General features: G+C 43.1%; 1 protein-coding gene across 1 annotated transcript in view; it reads left to right on the top strand.

Moving 5' to 3' along the window:
- NRIP1 (nuclear receptor interacting protein 1) overlaps nucleotides 1-11230 on the top strand; it is a 150743-nt gene extending 139513 nt beyond the window's left edge. The window contains exon 4 of the transcript XR_010594383.1: nucleotides 1196-11230. The gene's annotated coding sequence lies outside the window, so the exon portion shown is untranslated. The remainder of the gene's footprint in view (nucleotides 1-1195) is intronic.
- The last annotated feature ends 7550 nt before the right edge of the window (nucleotides 11231-18780 follow it).

The following is an 18780-nucleotide window of genomic DNA, read 5'->3' as shown; positions in this document are numbered from 1 at the left end:
GATGTAGCCAGTGATTCTTCACTCTTTATTACTCAGTATGATATTTCCAATGTAGCTGTAGTTTTTATGTCTTTAACCATTACTGGATTGATGGAAATAGAATAGCCTTCCATTGCAGAGCTATTCTGTGCTTGGCTAGGAGGAGTACAATATAAATAGATTTCTATTGGTGTTTGACTCTGTATCTTGTTTGAAGGTCTTTAATGATATGGAGTAGGCATAGTTTTGGATCACATGAGGTAAGTTTTGTTATCCAGGAAATATGCCTAATAATTGCTGGTCAAAAGGGTGCCTCATAGGGACATTGCTATACCATGTGTGTGGGTACCAGTTTCTGTTTGGCACTGAAATGAGAAATCAGGTGATGTTACAAGGGGTGGTGTAGATTCTTTGTGGGATTTTGTACAAAGTTATGCAGAATTTTTAATGTTATAACATTGAATTGAATGCTAGAACAAGAGGAAAATATTCAAAAGTGTCTAAGTCCCATTTTCAAAAGTGATTTAGGCACTTAAGAGCTTACATCTCATGGAAAATCAATAGGAGATAGGCTCTTGAGTGCCTAAATCTCTTTTGAAAATGGGACTTAGTCTTCCAAATTACTTGGGTGCTTTTGAAAATTGTACTCCATACCATTTCCCCACGTCATTATTTCCCAGTATCTAAGTCCATCTTCCATCTACCTGGTACTTCTAGGATCTGGTTTAGAAATACTTTTATTGATCCAAGATAATGCATGTTTATTGTACAGGGAGAAAATGAATGTATTTTCAACTACAGAATCATTTGTTTTGTTAAATTTAGGTTTTAAAGCTGTAGTAGTGTATTTGGATGTTGTGTAAATAATTTATCCTAAGTGGTTATCGGAGGGGGATCAAGAGTGTAGAACTTTCTGCACTCTTCATATAATTATAATTTTACTTTGCTGTTGCTTAAAAGCTATCTAGCCAAAAGACAATTATGCCTTTTCTGATACATAGCTATAAATAATTGAAGATCCTATGGCAGTTCTTTAAAGACTGAGAGAGGCTAGCAGATTGAGCTACGTTTAGATGTGCATATGGTGAGTTAAAGCTTTTGCCTAGGCTTCCTCATAAGTTTGTTCATATATCCTAGGATGGAGATATAAATTAGAAGCATTTAAAGAGCATCATATAGTGAAATCTCAGTGATGAGTGTTTTTTTCGCTTTACAGGCAGGAATAGACTGGGATCGTGGCAGGATCTAGATTATTGGAGCTGTACTAAGTATAGTTGAAAGTTGGGAAGGACCAAGACCCCATTCACCATTCAGTGGTGAGTATTAGTGTCTTGAGCATTTAGCTGTACCATATGTGAAAGACATGGCTGATCTGATCCTCTTAAAATAGGCTTTGGGTAGGTTAGCTAGAAATACTAGCAAAATGTAACAGGGCCAGATTTCCTGGTCTGTTAAGATTACCAGTTGCCACTTGAGCTAGTGCTGGCATTCATTGGGTTCTTTTCATTATGGAGACTTTTAATCATGTATTTGTTGTTCCCAGTTGGCACTTACTCCCCTTTGGAAAGCCCCAAGGTCTTACATGATATTTTTTTTCCCTCATTTTAGATGGCAAAAAGTGACACAGAGAATGAGGTGGGGGGGGAAGTGGGAGGGGGAGAGAGAGAGGTTAAGTGATTGGCTCCGGGTCACACAAGAAGTGTGTGTCAGAGAACCTAACTCCAGACTCCCACTTCAAAGCTATCCCTCCTTCTTGTTTCCATCATAGAAAGTGCTTTTCAGGGTTTTGACTGGCTCAGTGGTGTTTGGTAGTACAGCACGCTGGACGTGAAAGGAACATACCTTTATAAAGGTCAGTCAGGAACTCGCAGCCTGGGTATAATCAAGGAGGCTCCCTGCTCCACCTAAAACAGAAAAAGGAAGCTGACTAGGGGGCCAGAGACTAGAAGTTACACAACTGGCAAGGGGGAGGTGATCTTTGGCCAGCTCCCTGACGGTAAAGCCTTTGAACTGTAGTTCAAGTGCTCCTTTCATGGGGCTTCATTAAAGGGAGTCATACTTATGTTAATTAGTGTGCGTGGCTTCCTCTTGCCCTGGTCTGAACAAGCACATTTGTTGACACCCAATTGAGGAAAAATAAGCCAAAGCGTAACCCCAGTACCACTCCTGACCATAAGGGAATATATGGGGTGGCCCACCTCTTTACATGCAGTAATGTTAATTAGTTAGAGAAAGCAATTGTAAGTATTTTAATGTAGGCTGCGGTACTTTCTCAGTTCAGACCATATAAAAATATTTATAACTGAATCGTCTTAATGAATAAGATGACAGTGTTCATGGATCATGTAACCAAATATACCAGGTGCATCAATGACTTAGGCAATTGCCAAGAAGAGGTTTTTGTGTAACTCTTAAAATTTAAATCAAAATTGGCAGGAAGAGTAAATTAACGTTGAATTACAATGGAATTCCTATGCAGGTGTATGACATCCAAATTAATACCAAATGAGCCTCTCATGATTAATGTTAGTATCATGGACACCAAAGGAATTAATAAAGATTAGACCAATTATTATAAAGTGTCACCCAAAAGAAAGTTCTTTGTAAGGAATGATGTACTGTATGAAAAAAAATCACAATACCCCAGTCCCCACTCCACTTCCCCAAAAGGCATGTTAACAGAATGATAAAGAGCTGAGTGAAATTGGAAAACTCACATTGAAGTGCTCTGGTCTGATCTTTTCTGGCAATCCGTGCATCTCCATTGCTCTGTGGATATACTATGTAACCTGACTGACACATGTGCTATATACAATATTATGCACAACCAACATTTGGAGGATGTGGGCCTGGGACAGGGCAGGTTCCTTTCCCACCCTGGCAGCCCTTACAAACAATCTTAGATGTGTCTTGCTTGTCAATACCTCTGTGGGTTTTATTAATGTTACCACCACCAAGTCTCTCTTACAATCCCTGTGCAGCACCTCTGCCTGCAGTGTCCTTCAACCCTCAGCCCTTTCTCCAGGAAGAGGAAGAAATCTCACCAGCCAGTGACCTAGCTTTTCATGGGCTCTGCCAGCCCCTCCTCACCATGCTTTTAACTAGCCTCCCCATCCAGTGAGAACATTAGTTCCTTAGCTCATCAACCTCCAGTCTGTTTAAGCAATTAAGTACTCTCCTCCTCCAGGAAAGGCCTGATGGTGCTAATTAATGCTTAAGTGACCAGAGTGCTGGGTCAGCTACTGGCTCCCAGCACTCTGTCACAGAGCCACAAGGGGCCTTTTCCCAAGGAATTTCTGTAGTTTATAGATACAGAGTAATACATTCACATACTCTCTAAAATGCAGGTGAACTTTAACCATAAAGTCAGGTGAAGTGGGAAAATATGCAGACCAGCTTCCTGCCCCTCTTTATTTTTGTTTGTTATAGGATAACAAAATGTCTTGAATCTAGTTCTAGGATCTCTCTCTGTGTCTCTGTCTCTGTCTCTCAGAGGTGGATTGATTATAAATATCACAGATAATTCTTTTTAAATGTTAGTAAGTTACAAGAATATTACTTTCAAGCTAAGTCATATGAGAGACAGCTGACTGGATTCAGGGGCAAAACCATTTTTTTCAGCCAAAAATAGGTGTATATCATGGGAAAGTTGACCAATGCTTAATCACAGGGGAGCTAGTGTGAGTAGAATCTAGTATGAGTTTCATCTTTATGATTCATTTGGAATTAATTGCAATAGCATGCTGTTTAAATACCTGAACTCTGAAATTTATAGTAAATTTATTCAATTGATTTGTTGAAGAATATTTTGACTCATTAGGCTCAGAAATAAATTACTTGTTGGAAAGAGCCAGATAATTAGTGGTTTTCAGAGGCTGCAAGGAAAAGAAAAAGGCATGGATCCTGCAAACACTTATGCACAAGTTTAACTTTACTCTTAGGAGTAGTCCAATTGAAGGCAATGGGACTAGTCAGAAGCTTGAAGTTTTTAATCATGTATGCTAGTGTCTGCAGGATGGGTCTGTGGTGAAAAAAACTTAATAAACTATGAGCTACTGGCTCCCAGTAAACTATGAACAGGGGAAGAGAGAGTGCATTGCAGTATCATTACGGAAATAACTGTGAAATATTATTTTATCAAGTTAATAAGGGCCCTCGTTCAGAAAAGCATTTCTATTAAGACAGATACTTAAGCACATGTTTAAAAGTTTTCTTGAATTGGAACGGACTTAAGCGTGTGCTTAAGTGCTTTCCTCAGTTGGGCCCAAAGTTAATAGCAATAATACCGTATCACAAGTGTGCTACAGGTGTCTGGCCCACAAGAAACATATGAATAAGATACATAAAATACACAAGACCGACAAAGTGTAGGGGAAGGGATAGAACACAGCAAAATGAACAATGTGATAGCAGCAAATATGATGTTAGTTCCATTCTTTTTTCTTTTGCTTAGGAGGGGATCAGCTAAGGCGAAGGGAGAGAGGATATTGAAGAGGAGGAGAGTAGGTCTATGTCTACACTACCGCCTGTGTCGGCAAAACGTATGTCACTCAGGGGTGAAAATATTCCACCTTCTCCTCTCCCCTTCCCCCACCCCCGAGCGACATAAATTACACCAGCATATGCACTAGTGTGCAAAGCACTATGTCAGCAGGACAGCTTCTCCCACTGACATAGCTTATGCTGCTGCTTGCTGGGGTGTGTGTGGTTTTTTTTTATGCTGATGGCATAGTGCGTCTACACCAGCGCTGTATGTATAGACATGGCCTAGGAGGAGTGATGTTGAGATGACAAAACTGAGAGGGTTTGTGCAAACATCCAATCAGCAAAGGGCAGAGGAATAGAGTCAAAACTCTAGAAAGTTCTCCAAAGGTCCGTGCCTGTACTGGCTGGAGTCTCTAGAGGTATGTCTACACTGCAGCTGGAACTGTGTTTCCCAGGCCGGGCAGAGAGACATAGGCTAGTTGTACTCAAGCTAGCATGCTAAAAACACCGGTGTGGATGTTTAGGCACAGGTTAGCCACCCAAGTTTCGACGTAGAGGGCGGGGGATTATATTCACATAGCGAACCCATGCTGCTACCCATGCCTCAATGTCCACACTGCTATTTTTAGTGCACTAACTTGAAACTTCAGTATAGCCAGAGCATGTCTGTATACCCAGAGGCACGCTGCCAGCTGCACTGTAGATATACCCTGGCTGGCTCCTCTTTGCAACTTTCTCCCAAGCCCACATGATGGGGGAAGGGCAAATACCATCTAGATCCTAATTTCCCCAGCACTCCCTTGCACTCTTCTGGGTCTAGGTGGATACTAGGAGGAGGAGTGGCTCTGGCTGGGCCCTATTTCCCCCACTCCCTCCTCGTTGCTGCACTCCCTGCTTTGGCTGTCTCTGCCACTAGCTAGTAGCGCTGTGTGGAGAGAGCATGGTGACAGGATACCAGAGGGGTTATATTGATACAAGTGAAGGAACACTTACTGATTCATAGTCTCCTGGATATTCCAGGCCATAGCATTTCATCCAGTCACCCTGTACTGAGCCCAATAACTTGTATATGACTAAAGCATACCTTCCATAAGGGCATCCATCATTCTCTGATTTTTTTCTATCAAAGCCTTAGGGAAGAATTTAAAGTCCAAATCCTGCAGTCTGATATGGGCAGATTGCTGCACTCGTGCACAGCCCTATTGACTACAATCATAGGCATGCGTACGGGGTGTGCCAAGTGTTCCCAAGCACACCCTAATGCAGGGGTGGGGAAATGGCCCAACTCTCCCGGCGCGGCAAGCCACGGGGTCCGCACTCCCGGGCCGGAGCGCCCAGCCGAGCACAGCAAGTCGCCGGCCCCTCCCCTGCCTTCCCTCTTCCTCTGGAGCCATGTCACCGTGCGGGCAGTGCTCTGGGGGCGGGGCCTGCGCGCTCCCGCGGGGCAGTGTTTGACTCCGCAGGGAGGCAGACACGCTCCCCACTCATCCAGAGCCATGCTGCTGCGCATGCAGCATTCCGAGGGGTGGGGCTGCCCCCTCCTGCGGGACAGTGTGTCTGGCTCTGTGCAGAGCAGAACATGCTGCTAGGAGCCTCATGGTAAGGGGTCCGGGGCTGGGGGGGTTGGATAAGGGGTGGGGGAAGTCAGGGGACAGGGAGCAGGGTGGGTTGGATAGCGGGTGCGATCCCGGGGGGGTAGGTTAGGGGCGGGGGGTCTCTGGAGGGGGCAGTCAGGGAGCAGGGGGGGTTGGATGGGGAATGGGAGTCCCTGGGTCTGTCAGAGGGCGGGGGGTGGACAGGAGTCAGGGCAGTCTGGGGACAGGAAGCAAGGAGGGTCCTGGGGGGGGCAGTTAGGGTGGGAGGTCTCTGGAGAGGGTGGTCAGGGGACAAGGAGCTGGGGGTGGTTGGATGAGTCGGGAGTTGGGGGGGGGCTGTCAGGAGGCAGGGGTGTGGAAAGGGGTTGGGGAAGGCAGGGAGCAGGGGGGGTTGTATGGGTCGGGAGTTTTGGGGGTCCTGTCGGGGCGGGGAGTGGTTGGATAGGCATGGGAGTCCGGGGGGTCTGTGTGGGGGCAGGTGTGTGGATAAGGATCGGGGCAGTCGGCGACAGGTAGGGGGTAGGGTCCTAGGAGGGCAGTCAGGGGACAAGGAGCAGGGAGTCTTAGATAGGGGGTGGGGTCCCAGGAGGGGGTAGTCAGGGGACAAGGAGCAGGGGGGGTTGGAGGTTCTGAGGGGGGCAGTCAGGAGGTGGGAAGTAGGAGGGAGTGGATGGGGCGGGGCTAAGGCGGGGCTCCTTGGGTGCACACCCTAATGAAATGTGCTGCGCATGCCTATGACTATAATGGGACTCTGTGCCAGCATAGGGGTCCATGAAAATGGATCACATTGTAAGATCACAATCTAAATTTGTCAAGGGTAATTTATAGTCCTGTGGAAACACAGCCAGTTGCACAAACTGAGACTGGCATAGAGCCTCACATAGCATTCGTACTCTCAGTAACACAGCAACTTCCACATTTGTAAATATGAACTCTACATACAGTGTTAGATCCTGATCACAATGGGAACTACAATGGTGAAAGAGAATAAAATACAACAAGCTGACTTAATAATAAATAGTAACAGGAATAAAGACCATAGTCCAATTATACTATTATTTTTGGAATATATTTTTAAACATCATTTTTAAAAGCATAGCTAAATATTAAACATAATAATACTAACAGTAATTAATAATAATTAAACCCTTACTTCTGCAATATGAACATTGACGATCTATTATCTACTGAAAATGGATACAATCTGATCAGTTGGTATATTCTGTGTGTCTTAATTAAACTGTAGCCATTGCTAGAGTTGTTTGAAAATTGGAATTGTGATCCTGTGGGAAATTCTAGTATTTTGACATTTGTTTTTTGTCCTCATTTGGGATGAAAACAAAGTCAAAATTCTGAAATTTTTCGTAGAATGGATAGTGACAAAAATTTTTGATTCAGAAATGTTAAAATAGTTCATTTTGACATTTTTGATCAAAATAAAATATCTAGCTCAGGGGTCGGCAACTTTCAGCACGCGTGCCAAAGGCGGCACGCGAGCCAATTTTTAGTGGCACTCTGCTGCCAGCCGGAGTCCCAGCTGCCGGCCCCCCTCAGCCCGCTGCCTGCCTGGATGAACAGAACCCTCAGCCGGCAGTGGGCTGAGCGGGGCCGATGGCTGGGACCCCAGCTGGCAGGAGCCGGCGGATGGAACCCCAGACCAGCAGCGAGCTGAGTCGCTCAGCCCTCTGATGGTCTGGGGTTTTGTCTGCCGGCCCCGCTCAGCCCGCAGCCAGTCTGGGATACCAGCTGCTGGCCCTGCTCACCTCGCTGCACTATTATTTACTTTACATACAATAATAGTTTAGTTATATAATATAGACTTATAGAGAAAGACCTTCTAAAAATGTTAAAATGTATTACTGGCACACAAAACCTTAAATTACAGTGAATAAATGAAGACTTGCACCCTACTTCTGAAAGGTTGCTGACACCTGATCTAGATATTCCCAAATTAAAACATTTCATGTTAGCTCAGTTTGCCATTCATCTGTGTCTGCCTGAGCTTCCACAGTGTCTCATGGGAACTGTCGTTCGGGTGCCTCATGCCCCCATTCTCATCTATGGGCTGGGGTCCCTAGCCAGTCTCTCTTCCATGATGAGCCATGCTCATATGCCTCCCGTGATGCACTGCAAAGGTTCAGAAGGGAGGCTGCAGTGCATCATGGGAGTTTGAAACATTTCAGCAAAATCAAAATTTTCCTATGGAAAAACTATTTGGATGAAAAATTCCCATCCAGCTATTGCTATTGTTTGAAGGCACAACATGAACTGTGGCTTTCAATGTAGAATTCATGCCGAAAATAGTCTGTTACAACAGCAGACAATGGCAACACATGGGCAGTGGCATGACAGACCACTCTTAAAGACTGCATACCTCTGGAGAGGACAAGAAAGTAGACTAGTGTTATAAGCACACTTTAAGAAAAAGGTTGGCTTGGATTTTCAAAGCCAGCAAAGGGATTTAGCAATACAAATGTTCATTTTCCTAAATGACAATGAAAATCTCAATTTTAAAAGTTTTAAAACATATTAAGTTACAACATCATTTAGAAGCATGTATTTCAATACCAAAAGAAAGGTGCTTTCTAGGATGCATTTCTAAAATTAAATATTTCTTTCAAAATGATGAACAGTGGAAGTGTTCCCAGAGACATCTGACCACAGAGGCAGCTGAAAACCATAGCTGATTGGATAGTATTTTTTAAGACTGCCGTAGAACCTGTGTATTATACAATGCTCAGCAATGAAATGGTTTGATTTTAAATCATCAAATGGCTGTGGATTTCCTTTGCAACTCATCACATCCACTGACCTTTGTAAAGACTGTTCTTCATAAGCCTTTGAGATAGAGAACACACAGTATGTTGTGTTCTGTGTCATGTCAGTCATTATTCTCTCTTTGACATTACTTGCGTTCTTAAGTCAATATGTTCCAGATTAATGAGGCATTTGTTCTCAATCAAGAAGCTATTTAAGAATACACTTTTAATTTTAATGAGTTTTGTATGATTAATTATTTCTAAGACTTGCTCATATTTTTGGATAGTCAAAAGATGCAGGGTTTTTTTTCTTCTCATCAACTAGTGCCCAAATCTTGTGAATGTCAATGGTGATTATGACCCAGTAATTCATGGAAGTGAATTGTCTTCATACAAGGTTGTGAGAAATTTGCCTGTAACATTTTGCTGTGGTAACTTTCAATATTTATTGGTTGGTTGCAATGGAAATAATAGGTTGACACACAAGTGTGTTACAAAAATATGGATTAAGTTGATTTTTGTGTTTAAGAAGACTCCTTGTTTTACAAATAATCATCCTCTCACAATTGGCTCCTTACAAGAAAATGTACGGATTTCATCATTGCTCCTTCCTTTACATTTTGGTTTAATAAGTCTGTTCTTTTAAGTGAACTATCCCTTTAGAGCACTGGTTCCCAAACTTTAACAACCTGCAAACCCCTTTCACTAAAATGTCAAGTCTTGTGAACCCCCTCCTAAAACTGAATATTTCCAGGGATTTTCTCCCTTACCTCAGCATAAATTATAAAAGCAGTGATCTTGGAAATATAAAATTTGTTTTTATGACATGCTTATTACACACTATTTATTAATTATTATTTATAATTACAGTATTTTTATTATATTATAAAAATGGCAACACTCTTCCAAGATCTCACTTTTGTAGCTTCAAAAACAACAAGGAGTCTGGTGGCACTTTAAAGACTAACAGATTTATTTGGGCATAAGCTTTTGTGCGTAAAAACCTCACTTCTTCGGATGCATAGAGTGAAAGTTACAGATGCAGGCATTATATACTTTTGTAGCTTGTATCACTTTTGATTAAGCCTGTTATAAGACAAGGCTCCTATCAGAGGCACCAGTAGAAAAAAGGTGTGTGGGGGCAAAGCCCCCGTGCACCACTGGACCGGGGGGGCACCACTGGAAAAGTAGGGGGGGCACACGACGGCTGCCGGAAAAAAGGGGAGGGAGATGCGGGGGCAGCACGTGACCCTCGTCGCTCTCGCCCCCATCCCCCACTGGTGCCTCTGGCTCCTATGTTTCATCAAGGAATATCAGCTGTGAAACCGCAGGAAGGTATTTAAGACGCCAACTCAAAGAGTTCCTCCTACACAAGCATTCAGGTCTTGAGCAGTCCAGGCAAACAACACACGTTACAACAAAGCTTAAACTTGTTCTTCATAATAATTTAAAAACAACACTAGCAGCCTATTTAATTTTAAAAACAGCCAAAAATATCCACCTCCCTTTCTATTTCATATAAGGAGTCTTGAAGTTTAAATCTCCTCAGTGTGATAGATATGCTTGCTTTGATCTGCTTAGCTCTTGGAAGTCCCCCATGCTGCCTGGGGTCCCTATGGACAGCTCTGTCCACCATTAGGGAATTTTTTTCCAAGAACCCCCTGTAACATTTTGTGAACCCCCAGGGGTTCATGAACCCCAGTTTGGGAACCACTGCATTAGAGGAAACTTTGTATGCTTGAATATCCATGCTATCCAAAAGATGGGCCAAATTGTCCCCTATGTGGGCATTCTCTACATGGGGGAGAGCAAAAGCCATGGATTTTCATTTGCAAAATTTGTCTCAGATTGTTTCATCAGGGGCAGCATTTCCCATCCAGTTCCCCCCTCACGATCCTAGCTGAAAGAACAAAGGGATCAGTCCTTAGAAGCAATGGATCTCAGGGGACCATCTGGAGACCAATGCCTCATAACTCTTCTTACTTAGTCCCATGGGAACACAGCTTTTACAGGTGCTGCCATGAACTCTACTGGTGGCTGTTACCTCAGATTCTGCCCTGGGGTGGGGGTGGGAGGTGAGCTAATAAAGGAAGAGGAGATTCTGTCCCCCAAAATATGAGCTAATATAAGCCAGAGTCTGAATGAGCTCTCCCCTGTCATCTAGTAACAAACTGAGGGAAAAGACTTCAGGTGCAGACCATATTGCATAGACATGCCTACTCTGCCTAGGTGTTCAGCAGATGGAGTTGCTTGGTCAAAGTGATCAATTTTGGCTGTTTTGGGTTACAATTCATTTTAAAATACAAGTAACTGAAATTCTTCTCTGATGGATTGTATTTACTGAGGGACAACCTATCCTAAATTCTCAGTTACTGAGGGACGGTCTACATCAGTGGTGGGCAGCCCGCGGGCTGCACTGGCCCATCAGAGTAATCTGCTAGTGGGCCACAAGACATTTTGTTTACTTTGACCATCCGCAGGCATGGCTGCCTGCAGCTCCCAGTGGTTGTGGTTCACTGTTCCTGGCCAATGGGGGCTGCAGGGAGCTGCAGGGATGTGCTGGCTGCCGCTTCCTGCAGCTCCCATTGGCTGGGAATGGTGAACTGTGGCCACTGAGAGCTGCGGGCGGCCGTTCCTGCAGACAGTCAATGTAAGCAAACTGTCTCGCGGCCCGTCAGTGGATTACCCTGATAGGCCGTGTGCGGCCCGCGGGTCACAAGTTGCTCACCATTGGTCTATATTCATTGCTATATTAGCTTTCCACAAGCTACTCTTAGTATAACTTTTTATCAGTGATGTACCCAAATATTTGGATGCTAATATTTTAACTGTATCACTAAATTTATTAACCTTAATTTGGGATATTGCAGATTATGTACTATATGTATTTTATGACTTTTAAACCAACTTTGTACTTTTGGATAATGTAAGCATTATACCCGGATGTAAGACATGCTTTCCTTAACCTGTGTACTGGATAATTTTAACATTAGCTTTAATAAAAAAAAATTAAATTTGAATACAAGGTTAATGAAATGTTATCCTTATTGTATGAATAAAGGGCAGCAGAACTGTACTTAGCCTGCCCTGACAGAGAATGTCATGCTAAACAGAAGCTCACTTGCTAACCAGGGGGCAGGGATGCCAAATCCAAGTGAAAATGAGAGGGGGTGGATACAGGTGTTCCTACCTGATGGTGTGGACTCTGCTTGAAGAGTTCTGGACACAATTTGACCCTCCCTCTCCAGCGTTTAAAGATAGCGCTGATTGGATGAAACTGGGAGTCCTTGTTTCTGTTCAGTGGTTACTGGAGGCTATTCCTTAGATCTGGTATGGGAATAGTATTGCAGGGAAACATAATGAAGAAGCAGCAGCATGGAGGTTCCCTGCTACCCAGTGGAATCATGTGAATGCATCTCTGAACTCTGGTCTTCACTAAGGACAACTAACTGTGAATGGGGTGCAGCAGAGGCAAATGTTTTCTTTTGTTATACATAGACTCAGTGCTTGTGAGCAGGGCCGGCGCCAGGCACCAGCTTACCAAGCAGGTGCTTGGAGCGGCCACTTCGGAGAGGAGCGGTACGTCCAGCTGGTTGGCGGCAATTCGGCGGATGGTCCCTCACTCCTGCTTGGAGCGAAGGACCTCCCACTGAATTGCCGCCGCAGATCGCGATCGTGGATTTTGTTTTGTTTTGTTTTGTTTGGCTGCTTGGGGCGGCCAAAACCCTGGAGCCGGCCCTGCTTGTGAGTAAGGAAGTGTTGCCTCTTAAAGGTGCCGCATGGTGGTGTTAGTTTTGCCAGAGCCAGTTCTGTTTTGTATTGTTAAGGGGAATCCTGGCCTAGACATTGAATCCAGCCCTTGTTGCTGTCAACTCCACCTGGCAGAAAGGTTACACTAGTAAGTGGATGTGAGGTCAACATTAACTTAATTGCTAGCTTCCCATGAGATTGCCTGTCCTCTCTCATCCCTGGCCCACTCTCTTCCCCACCAACCCCTTCCCCACGGAGAGGTTTCACAGGGGTATCCATATAAAGATTTATGGTATAGAGAAGGGGGTGGGATGGCTCTGCAGATATGGCCATCTCCCCTTTCGGATCCTGTTTGCCTGCATGTGCCAGACTTTCATGCCTTCATATGAAGACAGACAGGATCATCTGATGATATGATTATTCATTTTATTAAGTGGGTATCATCTATTAAAATAGTAATCATATGAATGTTACAATAAAAGACCCCAAAATGCTTGTTAGAGCTGCCTGTAGTTAGTGGTAGACTATCTACTGGTTTCTGACTGAAACTTCATAAGTTTTATTTTAAATGTACTGTGGACATTACAATACAATGCAGCGGTTCTTCGTGGCTGTTTGCATTTTAGACTTCCAGTGACAGCACTATAAGGAAGGAGCTATTTGTGTAAAGGAGTCCATTAGGCCTAATTTAGGGGCTATGGAAATCAAATCAGGTGATATCAGTGAATAGTTTTTTGTAACATTTAACACTGCAATAGACTTCACGTCCTCTCTTCTCTTTCTCTCCTCACACAGAATGCATTGTGAGAAGATGTCCCTCCAGAAGTGCTGTCTCTATAGGATATGTGCTCAGACTACTTTGAATGTTCCTGGTATCTAAGGTGGCAATACGTTCCTGCAGGGCATAACAGGGCTGTGTCAGTGAAGTTTATAATAAAGGTGCCCAAGGGGCATATAAAAGATTCAGCAGATATTTAAAAGGGGGATCTCTGCTGAAACAAACTGTAGCACTTTAAAAATTGCAAAGAGCTATGGCATGGGGAAAAATTATGTTGAAAGACAATGGTGCATATGCAGAAGTTGAAATTGGGTATACCAGTGTTAGGGAAGCAAAGACTAATTACAGAGTGGTTATTGCTGCACTGAAGGATCTAGAAAAGCAAAGACTCCCTTTAAAATGATGATTTACAGAGGCATGACTGCAAAATATTCAGTTTTGTCCTCTGAATTACATGACCTCAGCCTGGATTCAAGTTTGGCCTTGCTTTGTAAACTAGTAGTGATCTGCACACATTTGGTTCATGACACCTGTATTCAAGAGGCAATCATCCTTTCTTTCTTAGGCATAATTGTAATTTCACAGCCAGTGAAATAACAATGCTGCCCCAGGAGGGAGCTCTTCCAGTAATACTAAGTTATGCTACCTATTACAACATGCAAAAATATTTTGTCAAAATTGGATATAAACTTTATTTGCTCTATCTAGATGTCCATTAACATACCAAACTTGTTGTGTGTGGGTACACATTTAAATTTGAACCATATTTGTTGAGGAAGGTCACATGGGAGTGGTTACATGATATTTTTCCGAAAATGGTCAATAAGTCTACTTCTAGTTCTAAGGAACCAGCAAACCCCAGACAGACCTGTGCATAAGGCTGTTCAACACAAACTTGTCCTGTGAGATCTCAATAAGAATCAAGTATGATGAAAATTGGATTAATTCCCAAACCTTTTTGAACTCCAGTGCCTACAAACCCTAGTGAACCAATTCTGACAAAAAGTTCACAAACTCTTATTGAACTGAACTTGGAAGGGTTCACACAGTGCTAATCATTGGCTGACCAGATGAAGGAAAGAGAAAAAGGTTGTCAGACCACTGAAAGGAAAATATAGCCAAGAGGACAAATGCACGTTGTAGTCTTTGTCCTGAGAGAAAAAGGCAGCAAATGGCAGGTTAAAATGAAGCAGTGGATCATCAAATTCTGGTGAAGAATAGAAAAATGGCAAGGGTGGCTTAAGAGAAGATGTTTATTAGTGAAGGCATGTATGTGTTATCCTTTTATGTGATTTGCTAAGTTATGCATATATTATTTTACAGATATTATAGGAGGGGCTGCTTTATGGAGGGGGCCTGAAACTGGAAAGTGACAGAGAGAAACATCCCTGTGGCCTGTGAGAGACATCCAGGGACTACATTGGGTTAAACACTGATTTATTTAAACTGTAAATTTGTCCACCAAAGGAAGGAGGCTGTGGTAAGTTAAACGTCAGATTTGATTGTTCCTGAGGGTGCAGTTGGGAAAGGAATTCTTATAGGGCTTGATCCAAAGCAGACTGAAGTCAATGGAGAGACTTTTATTGACTTAATGAGCTTTGGGTCAGGTTCTCGTTGAGCGGAGTCCCAAGTATCCATCACAGCTGTGCTTTCAATAACACCATCTGGGAGATCTGCTTGTGGATACAGCAGGACTGACAACGCTAAAGTTCATGTTCTTCTTTTCCCATTTATAGAAGAGACATGACTGAATTTTTCAGGGAGTATTTGAGTTTTATTAAGCAGTTTTAATAACTCTTTAATAGGCAGACTATCCAAACCCCAATGAACCAACATTCCAATGATAGGAAATTCAATAATGCCTATGAATTTAGAATTTACTTTTCCCCAAAGTTCCAGTTGGCCAAAATACATATATGTCTCCCATGCAATTCCAATTGTCAGGATTTATCCATATTTCAGCTTAATAAATGTCTGAGAGATGGGCCCTGTAGAAATATTTATACTTTTAATATTTGTATTGGTTTTATATCTATACAGAAAAATCCACAGCCAACTCCAATTAATGTGCATCTCCTTACACCCTCTTAATACTCCCAAAATCTCTATTCACAACAAAATAAAATCTTCTGCATCCTTCTCCACACAACACACTCATATTCCAATCAACCAACTCCAGTAGGGAAAGCCTGGGTGAATAAATAGTGATCTGAAGGTCAAAACGTCTGGTTCTGTTCAACAAAGTGAGGTTGCGGTGTAAACTCTAGATTTTCAAAAAATGCCCTGTCATTGGATACATCAATTTAAACCAGGAAGCTGTTAGTTTGAGTACCTCACTTGATCTCAGCCTCTACTATATCACATAGGGGTAGTCTCTGAGTTATGTACCCAACATATCTAAAACAAGGTTTTATCAGTCAAAACCAACACCTTGAACTTCACCAGTCACAGAGCATGAGTGTAATATGTTCCCAGTGTGAGCTAAATATTTAGACTAACAAAGGTCATATTGAGTTAGACAAGTGCATTATTCTTTGTTTGTACTGACAACTGTAACTGTAATCTGTGTTAAACTAGACAAATGGTCAATTAATGTGTATTTCTTTTCAATGTCCCTTGGATAATGAATTGTTAAACTAAATTTAGACCAGAAAAATGAGAAAATTATAGACATGTCATTCCAGAACAAATACTCTTAACCAAGGAAATTGGTGCAATTGGGTTATGAAAGTAGAGCAGCAGAAATTGAAAATGCTGACATGACAGAAAATTATTTTTTTTCTAAGTAAGCACAATATTAGGAAATTTACAATCTCCAGGAAATGCGCTTGTCTCCAAGGATGTCTTGCATGTCCTCATCAACATCTCCGCAATTCCACACTTAATTGCCTTCAGAATCCGTGGATGAATACAGGGTAAACATGTGAAGTTGATACATTTGCATTCAGAGACTCTAGGTTTGCTCAGATCTGAAACTTGGGGACTGTGAAAACAGATAAGCAAAAATGGAAGAAAATGTTTGAATGAATTCTGAAAAAGTACCTCTGCTATTTATGTCGGAAATGACATTGCTTTTCAGCAAGATATCTTCCATCACAAGACTCGTAACCAAAACTAGAATTAAAAAAGAGTGTTGGGCCAAATTCATTGCCAATGTAACTCCATTTACTTCAGTGATGTCAATCTAACTCAATGGACTTACACCAGGGATTAATTGTGCCTTTATTTATATTAATTTTTGCTTTTCAAAGTACCTCTGATTATTGTCTATCAGCAAGAAGCCTGACAGTAGAAAAGATTTAATTGATTATCACTTCAGGTACCACCTTCTCTCTGGTATATTATATGGTGATGGTAAAGAATCAAAGTCCTCTTCTTTTACACTGCACAAGAAACTTTATTAGAATAAAGGAAACAGTATTGTCCCTAATGCTACTCTGTTTTTGTCAATGCTTCAATGTAAAGCACTGTCTAGAACCTTCCTTGCTGCCCCACTCCTGCTTGGCATCTTGCTACAAACTTACAGAAATAATGCATGTACCCTTACACACTGTTTCTCAGATGTTGTTGTAGTTGATACTTGCATCAGGATCCTCCTGTCAGGGCCAGGACATGGGCAGCCTGTGTGCACAGGTCAGTTACCAAGTTATGGTTAGGAGACAAGTAGTGGACTTGGGGTTGAGCTGTGTCAGGATACCAGGAAGTCAGGGTCAGGTGCCAAGTTGCAGACCGGAAGCAAGTGGAAGAGCTGGGGATGAATTGGAGTCAGGAGCTGGAGTCTGGGGTTCATCGCAAGGCAAAGTCTGGAGCGGAAGCAAGCAGGCACTTGTTGCTCAGACAGCTCCCTGTGATGGCTTACTGGTTTATATACCAGTGTGAGACACTCAGTGAGCTGCAGGGGCTGCCTACTCAGGCCCAGCTGGGCAGTACTTCCTGCACCATCTAGATTCACAGGGTTCCCCAGCAGAAACCCAGCCTGAGCTTCTGATGAAAGTGTTGGCAGCCTGGAACTGCCATGGTTCCAGTCACACAAGTTCTTACTTAATCCTCCCCCTCCACAACTCCTTGTGGTGGTGCCAGTTCAGGCTTGGTGAGAGAGTTCTGTAGGACTCATCCCGCCAGGTCAGGGTTCCCAGGTGTGCTTTTCAGGGCCATTGCCTGCCTAGTCAATGAGATAGTACAGGTGACCACACGTCCATTGGGAATCGAGGATGGAATGCACTCCTCATGACCCTGGATTTCAACCAGTGGAGATGGGGGTGCGGTTTAGTTAGGGCAGGGATACTCAGTATAGGGTAAGGCTTTAGAAGGGAAATATGAAAAATTGGGTGTATTTTGGGGGACTGTGGAATCTGTAGTTTAAAGCTAACTGGCTTGCTCTGCTGATGTATCTGGAAGAGTCCCAGGAACTGGTGGTCCAGTTTCCAGGAGGGTCAACTAAGCTAGAGTTGCTTTGCAGTGAGCTGTGCCTTCTGGCCTACTGTGAATACTGGAGTTTCCTGTCATTGACGTCTCTTGTAAGCCTTCTTCACCTCTTCTAGGTGGTTCTTGAGCTCCTTCTGGATAAGATGGATCTGTTGGACCCAGTCGGTGCTGGCTGGGTTCTGGGAGGTTGCTGGTAGCACTGGGTAGAACTTGTAATTCACAAAGAAGGGTCTCCAACCTGGAAAGGCATGGTCAGCATTGTTATAAGTAAACTGCATACAACAGGAGTGTGGACCAGTTATCCTGGTGATAGTTCATAGACCATCTCAAGTATTGTTCCTGTAATTGGTTCACCCTTTCAGTTTGTCCATCTGTTTGGAGGTAGTATGTGGTGGAGGTGGATAGATGGATGTCCTGTAACCAGAGCATTTTGCACCAAAAGTGAGGGGTTAAATGTGGGCCTCAGTCTGAAATTATGTTGTCTGAAATCTGTGATGATGAACCACAGTTTGCACCAGCATTGGGCAGTAGTCTCAGCACAGGGCAGGTGATTGCAGGAGATGAAATGAGCCATTTTAATCAGACAGTCCATGACTGTTAAGACCATACTTATGTCCATTGGATGTTGAGAGTTCCACAACGAAGTCAAGGGGGATGACCAAGACCTAGCTGGAGTCTGCAGGGGAACTCAGGTGCCAAGAGATCTAAGGTGCCTGGGGCATCTTGGTGCAGTATGTGAACAAGGCCCACCCTAACTGCATTTGGTTCAAAGTTCAGGCTTTGCAGAGGTACTCAAGGTTCTTATTGTTGGTAAGGACCTGCACCAAGTGAAAAGCTCCCCAAGGTGGTGATGCCATTCTTCAAAAGCAGTTTTGATGGCAAGTAGCATTTTGTCCACTATTTCTGTGGGGGTGAGTTTTTGAGAGTAGTATACACAAGGGTGCAGAATGACTGAGGACTGAATTTCTGCAAGAGTACTGTCCTGAGGGCCATTTTGGACACATCCAAG

The sequence above is a fragment of the Chrysemys picta genome, chromosome 1 (genome assembly GCF_011386835.1).
Source record: "Chrysemys picta bellii isolate R12L10 chromosome 1, ASM1138683v2, whole genome shotgun sequence".
NCBI classification, from domain to species: Eukaryota; Metazoa; Chordata; order Testudines; family Emydidae; genus Chrysemys; species Chrysemys picta.
Note: the sequence above shows the minus strand (reverse complement) of the source record. Positions and strands in the feature narration are given on the sequence as shown.